General features: G+C 43.5%; 1 pseudogene across 1 annotated transcript in view; it reads left to right on the top strand.

The window, feature by feature from the left end:
* The first annotated feature begins 1,441 nt into the window (after positions 1-1,441).
* The window catches only part of LOC311195306, a 28,274-nt pseudogene continuing 22,231 nt past the window's right edge, over positions 1,442-7,484 (top strand). Inside the window, exons 1-2 of the transcript in view lie at positions 1,442-1,697; positions 2,501-2,569. The product of the transcript in view is annotated as an uncharacterized misc_RNA (transcript). The remainder of the gene's footprint in view (positions 1,698-2,500; positions 2,570-7,484) is intronic.

Below are 7,484 nucleotides of genomic sequence, written 5' to 3'. Positions count from 1 at the left end.
TATTAAAATATAATAGCCTCCCTAAAAAATTTACTTTGGTAGCTGCCCCCATATTTAAACAAATACAATAGCAGGGGAAGGGTGTGGTTCGACAGTTTATGAAATTTATTTCTCTCAAAACACAAGATTATATGTCTGACGTGTTTGGATTTGGGATGTTGTAATGATGGACAAATAGTACTGCTTATATTGTATTTTATATATTTTATATTGAAAATATATAAAATACCCGTGCACATTGTAGTAGATTTTGTTTTCAGGATGGACTATTGAGGTGTTTTAGCCCCGGCTAGAAGCCAAATGCCCACCAAAGGCGCTCTAGCTCTACCACCCCCCTTTTCAGCCGAAAAGGGGAGAAAAATATATATTGGGAGGCTTAGGATTCAGGATAAGGACAGAGAGGGATCACCCTGCAATTACTGTCACGGGCAAAACAGACTCAGCACAGAATAAAGCAAACTAATTTATTACGTTACCACTACACACCCAGTGAAACCAGAGTCGGGTAATGAGAAGTGCGGTCAGATCTTAAAGCACTTTCCCCCCCATCCCTTCCCTTCTTAGCAGACTTAAACTTCATTCCCGATTTTACTCCCTTCTTCGCCCGCAACATGGCGCGGGGAGGGGCAGGGAATGGGGAGTGGGGTTCCAGTCAGTTCCTCACAAGCTACTTTCTTTCTCCAGATCTTAACACACCCTTCCCCTGCTGCATCGTGGGGTCCCACCCACGGAAGACAGTCCTCCACGAACTTCTCCAGCGTGAATCCTCTCTATCGGGGAGTCATCTCCTCACCCCTTGCCTCAGCGCAGCTCCCTTCCATGGGGGGCTGACTTTCGGGCCCAGACTCCTCCGGCCTGGTACCCAGGGAGTCACAAGTTCCCCGGCAAACCTGCTGCGGCATGGATCGATCTCTCCGCAGGCTCTGGATGATCTCTGCTCCCCCTCATTATCCATGGGCTGCAGGGAGACAGCCTGCTTCACCATGGTCTTATCCATGGGATGCAGGGGAATGTCTCTCTGGCGCCTCATTCTTCCCCTCCCCCCCCTCGCTTCTTCCCTGGCCTTGGTGTCTGTGCAGCTTCTTACATCTCCTCACTCCATTGTCTGGTGGCAAAATGCACCTGCTTTAAGTTTTTTTTTCTCTCCTAAATGTGATTCCCAGAGGTGCTGTGACCATCGCCGATGGGCTCGACCCTGGTCAGCACGGACTCTGGCCTTGAATCGAGGGCCTCCAGAGACCTTATGGCTGCTTTTAGCTTCTAGCACCCAGCTACGCAAAACTGCGACAACTATCTCAGCAAGGACTGCCAATCCCTGATGCCACTGTTGTTACAGGAAGACAACGGACAGCGGGGGGTTAGCGGCAAATATATATATATATACATATTTAAAACCCACGTGTAGATTCAATACGTTACTGCTGCAGGTTTCATGGATAAAATGGAGAAATGCACTACTACAGTTCACAAGCACGACTACGCTTATCACAACCGCAAGAGACTCAACACAATGCACTGCTGCCCACACAGCAGAGTCACGCCACGCGGTATCACCGCCCGCGGGCAAGTCACAAGGTTCCGCATTACAACCACTGCAGGTTCGTGGAACTCGCTACTACAACTCACAAGCGCACTAAGTACAGTCACCCCAGACTACAATCTTAAAGCATATCAAATTTTCACTTACCCCTCTGCAGGTAAGGGTTCTCGTTAGCCGAGCCAGAATACTGGCCAAGGGGGAAGAGTCTCCTCCCAGATTTGGAGAAGCCGCTCCCGCTTTAAAGACGGAATCTGAGGGGTTTTATTTGCTTTTACGTCTTTGCCCACGTGACAGTAGGCAGGACTGTTCCAGGACTGGACAGTAGCACCTTCTATGTTTGTCATTAGCAGTGTTCCCCCTTATCTTATGCCCTATCTTTTTGCATATCTTTGTATTGTCTGGGCCCATTGAAGCCAAATGGAGGCCCCCTGGCTTGCCTTTATATTACTGGTAGGCAGCTGAATAGCGGTGTGATTGCTACTCAGGGTTTACTGTTTGTTGAAGGCATTCGAGGCTCAACCCAGGTTTCAGGTTTTGCATTATGCAGCGCTGCCCTGTTTAGTCTCTGTAAGCAGAGTTGTTTAGTCTCTATAAGTTGTTTAGTCTCTGTAAGCAGAGACTGAACTACAGCAGAGACTAAACAACTCAAGTTTGAGCTATTTACACAACTGCAGAGATGGGGTCTCAAGGCAACCCAAGGCTGAGCCGCTTGAACACCCCCCACCCCCACCACCACTCCCCCACCCGAGTGTCCTGGTGCACTAGACATTACAGAAACCTGTTTGTGGACCTCTGAGCCAGACGTTACCACAGTACTGACACATGTGGCAGATGCAGCTGGTCCACAGGTCACAGCATTGCCCTAAATTTGTGAAATAACTTCAAGCAGTCTGTAACGCATACTCTTTATTGTGTACCTACCAGAACATTCCCAAGCCTAAGCTATCCTCTTTCTTACAGAGCCATTCTCCAAACTGAAGCCGTGCTTGAAGAAATCAAAACTCAATAACCAGGTTGGTTATGAAGCAGGTATTCTTTATTGCATTGCTGGGCACACAGGGGATCGCTCCTCCTAATGTGTGCACCGTTCAAGGCAAAACTTCCTAATTTTATACAAAGTAGTTTTACATATTCATTACATTTCTTTAGAAAAGGTTTGGTTATACAAATTATTTCCAGTAAGTCCTTTACATTAAGTCCTCCCAAACAGAACATGCACAGTGACATTCAGGTGGTCTTCTGGTGATCTTCAGGGATGAAGGCTGGATGTCTTCCTCTCACTTAACTTTTTACCTCTTCTTTCAGGGCATGCTCTTTGTGTTTTTCTTCATGGTCTTACAAGCATCATCTTGTTAAAACTAGTTTCAACCTCAAGCAGGATGCACGTAAACAATTACAACATATTACCCTTTCTCCGATTGGTTACTAAATTACAATGGAGTTATCAGAAACATGCTATTCTACCAAGTTATGTTAGCTCATTACTTCCTTATCTCTAAGGTTGTTCCGCTTCTGCAGTTCAACTATGCAGCTCTTTTTATTAAAATTACACTAAGGATATATAAAATCACTTAATTTTATGCCAATTTCTTTATCTCAAAGCAACTCAGATAGTTTTCCAGGAAAACATTCTGGATCATGAAGTTGTTCTGAATCAGAAGTTCAAAGAGCAACAGCTGTCTCCTGAACTGTTACAGGCATGATTTAGCTACCCAAGTATTGCATACTGCACCATGTAAGAGTTTCTGGAGCATCTTGGTCATTGATATGAGACAGGTGGACACAGTACCTCAACTACAGCTTTGTGTCCTCCTGAGGCAGCATCTGTCATGGCAAATGAATCCTGTCTTTGGTATCTGAAGAGTGATTGTCCTGGTTCTAGCCAGGCCAGTGTTAACCTCCCCGGTCTTACAATTTATATAAAAACTACTTTTGTTTGTTTTTTTCTCCAATATACAGACATGAAACAGTAACTGAAGGCATAATTGTGGTTACTGTATAAGTGAAATTATTAAGTATTTACTTAGTCCAACTTTCAGGGGACTGTGTCTTCAGACAGTTCCTTAAGTTGTGTCTCTCTTGCCTGGGAGTTCAACAGCTGTAATTTACAGGAATACCTTACCTGAACTGTTGCATTATTAATTTCAGGTAGTTTATTAGAGCTGGTGTTCCCATGGAGACAGGGTTTTGATATTCATTGCACATTATACTGCTACTATTCTATGAACTCTGTGAAAATAATCAGTATTAATTATATGCATTTTCTATTCAAATTGCTTGATAAATGTGATATGATGGTGACACTATTCAATTTACAAGCAAGTATTAGCTACCTTTTTCCAGACTATGTTGCAATGACTACTTTCAAGCATTTAATATGTTGATCCATGAAGATCTTCAGGAAAAGAGGGAAAAATATGACCTTTGGAAGAAGGGGGAGGTGTCTTGGGCCGACTATAGGAATTTCGTGAGATCATGTAGGGAGAAAGTCAGAAGGACTAAAGCTGAACTGGAACTCAGACTGGCCAGTTCTGTAAAAGATAATAAAAAATCCTTCTATAGGTACATTAACAGTAAGAGAGTCAAGGAGAATCTCCAGCCCTTATTGGATGCTGAGGGAACGTTAGTGACAAGGGATAAGGACAAGGCTGAGGTCCTTAATTCCTTCTTTATCTCAGTCTTTAATAATACAGTTGGATATTCCCTGAGTACTCATCCTCAGGAACTGGCTGGCAGAGAGGGGAGGAATAGCAAAATTCCCATGGTTAAGGAGGAAATGATTAGCGACCTACTTGGCCAGTTAGATACCCACAAGTCAATGGAGCCAGTTGGGATTCACCCGAGGGTGCTGAGAGAACTGACAGATGTGCTTGCCAAACCCCTTTCCATCATCTATCAGCAATCCTGGCAGACTGGGGAAGTTCCACTCGACTGGAGGCTGGCAGATGTTACCCCCATATATAAGAACAGCCGGAAGGAGGATCCGGGGAACTACAGGCCTGTCAGTCTGACCTCAGTCCCGGGGAAGATCATGGAGAGGGTCATCTTGGGAGCTATCATGCAGCACATGTGTGATGGCCAGGGGATCAGGCCCAGTCAACATGGGTTTACAAAAGGTAGATCCTGTCAAACTAACCTGATCACCTTCTATGACAAGGTGACCCGCTTAATGGACAAGGGGAAGGCTGTGGATGTGGTCTACCTGGACTTCAGTAAAGCCCTTGACACGGTTTCTCACAGCATTGTGATTGAGAAACTGGCTGCCACGGGCCTTGACAGGTGGACCCTCAATTGGATTAAAAGCTGGCTGGCTGGATGGGCCCAAAGGGTGGTGGTGAATAGAACAAAATCCAGCTGGGGGTTGGTCACAAGTGGCGTCGCCCAGGGCTCAGTCCTGGGTCCAGTCTTGTTCAACATCTTTATCAATGACCTTGATGAAGGGATTGAATGCTCCCTCAGTAAGTTTGCAGATGACACTAAACTAGGAGGAAGTGTTGATCTGCCTGAGGGTAGGAAGGCTCTTCACAACGAGCTGAACAGACTGGACAAACGGGATGAAGTTTAACAAGGCCAAGTGTAGAGTGCTGCACATGGGACATAACAACCCCATGCAGCGCTACAGGCTTGGGGGAGACTGGCTGGAGAGCTGTCAGGCAGAGAAGGACCTGGGGGTGTTGGTCGACTGCAGGCTGAATATGAGCCAGCAGTGTGCCCGGGCAGCCAAGAAGGCCAATGGCATCTTGGCTTGTATCAAAACCAGTGTGGCCAGTAGGTGTAGGGAGGTAATTGTGCCCCTGTACTTGGCACTGGTGAGGCCACACCTTGAGTACTGTGTGCAGTTCTGGGCTCCTCACCATAAGAAGGACATTGAGGTCCTCAAGCGAGTGCAGAGAAGGGCAACGAGGCTGGTGAAGGTGCTGGAGGGGAAATCCTATGAGGAATGGTTGAGGGAGCTGGGGATGTTTAGCCTGGAGAAGAGGAGGCTGAGGGGAGACCTTATCACCACCTACAACTACATGAAGGCAGGTTGTAGAGCGGTGGGCGATGGTCTCTTCAGCCAGGTGACAGGAGATAGAACAAGGGGAAATGTCATGAAGCTGTGCCAGGGCAGGTTTAGATTGGATATTCGAAAAAACATTTTTGCTGAAAGAGTTGTCAGGGCCTGGAACAGACTGCCCAGGGAGGTGGTTGAGTCACCTTTCCTGGATGTGTTCAGAAAAAGGGTTGATGAGGTACTTAGGGATATGGTTAAGCATAGGATGGGAATGGTTGGACTTGATGATCTTCAAAGGTCTCTTCTGACCTTGTGATTCTGTGATTCTTTTGCTTTCTAAATGGCATAGTTAGTGTAAGAAAAGTTAATGTAGGAATACAACAGAAGTTCAAAAAATAAGAATGACCTCTCTACTGGCTATGTCTAAAACTACTTGTACTACAATGTTAATTTTCAGAGTTAAAATTTGCAATTACTTGATAACATCCAGAGGAGCAACAAATGCTTTAAATTGTTTGGGCTTTATTGAGGCTGTGAACTCCATGAACTATGAACTTCATGAAGAATGTCAGATTCATCTCTGCCTAAATGGAATTCGGCCATCAGGTTTCAATGGATGGAAATGCATAGGACATTACGTCAGTGACAACTTGAAATACAGAAAGAAAGGCACCACTGTTTTCCTTTTATTTATTTTGGTTTGGTTTTGATATATAGAGAAAACTCTTAATATATTAGAAAGTCAAAGCTTCACAGGCCTTCACTTGATATTTCTAGTAAAATACAGGACGTAAACATAGTGTTGGATAAAATTAGGCATCCTCATTCTGTAAAGATATTTCTTTGCATTCTTATATATACTAAGTTCTACCTTATTCTGTAACCAAGTAACCATATGAAAGTGGCCAAGACAGAAATCTTAAAAAGGAAGGTTGTTTTTCTAATTTGTTTAGGTACCACCTAACATGTTGCAGGTGCTATCGTGAAGGAAATACGTCTCGAACTGTGGTACAATTGACACTTCTAGCCAAGGGCTCAGAGGACATTAATCTCACATCTCTTCTTAAATTTATACAAAAGAAAATGCTAAAAGAAAAAAGAAAACAAATAATGTAGTACATAGAATGTTAGTATTGCCATCAGCTGAGGAACACGTTGCCATCATCAGGCCTTGCAAAGGGATGTGCTATTTCCTCTGTTGTATCATTCTTTTCTAGCTACATTTCCTGGACTGAGCAATGAAAGACTAAATAACACTGAAATTCATCGGTACTTTCATTCCATAAACATTAGTAACCAGTAAAGTCAGCTTAGAAATATGATTTATTCAGCAGTGACATTACTAAGGAGACTACAAACATTACTGTGAGTGAGAGGTTTTATGAAATGTTTTTCCATTGAACGCCAATCTCATTATGACTTCTGAAATTCAGTCAAAAATTACATTCTTCAGCACAAAGATGAAAATTTCCATCAGGATGCATCTTAAGCTGAGCAAAAGAAAATGTGGCTGGATTTCCCTTATGCTATAAAAATACACTCAATATTTTATTTACTTTTAAAAGGGAATTGGGAGAAAATCTCTTTCCCAGCATGAGTATTGCATTGGATAGGTTTCATAGAAATTAACTGGTAGCGTACCTAAAAAAAAAAATCATTATCAGTGTGTTTAGTATTAGCAATGAGAACTGCCTGCTTTAAATAGGCTGATATGCAGCTAAACAAGTTTATATTTTGATATCTGAAACAGGATTTACTCCCCCATAAGAAATACTTGCAAAAAACAATGAAAGCAAGAAACCCTAAAACTTCTGCAGAAATTACAACTGAAATATATCTGGAGGAAAAATGGATACCCTATTTTCACAGCACAGACCCAAACACCTACAATTTTCTTAGTTTTCATGGACGGGTAGTTTTTGCTCATTCAAAATCTTAAAAGGTTTTTTT

This window comes from Gallinula chloropus, assembly GCF_964237585.1.
Source record: "Gallinula chloropus genome assembly, chromosome: 10".
Classification (NCBI taxonomy): domain Eukaryota; kingdom Metazoa; phylum Chordata; class Aves; order Gruiformes; family Rallidae; genus Gallinula; species Gallinula chloropus.
The sequence above is the reverse complement of the archived record's forward strand: the minus strand, read 5'-3'. Positions and strand labels throughout refer to the sequence as shown.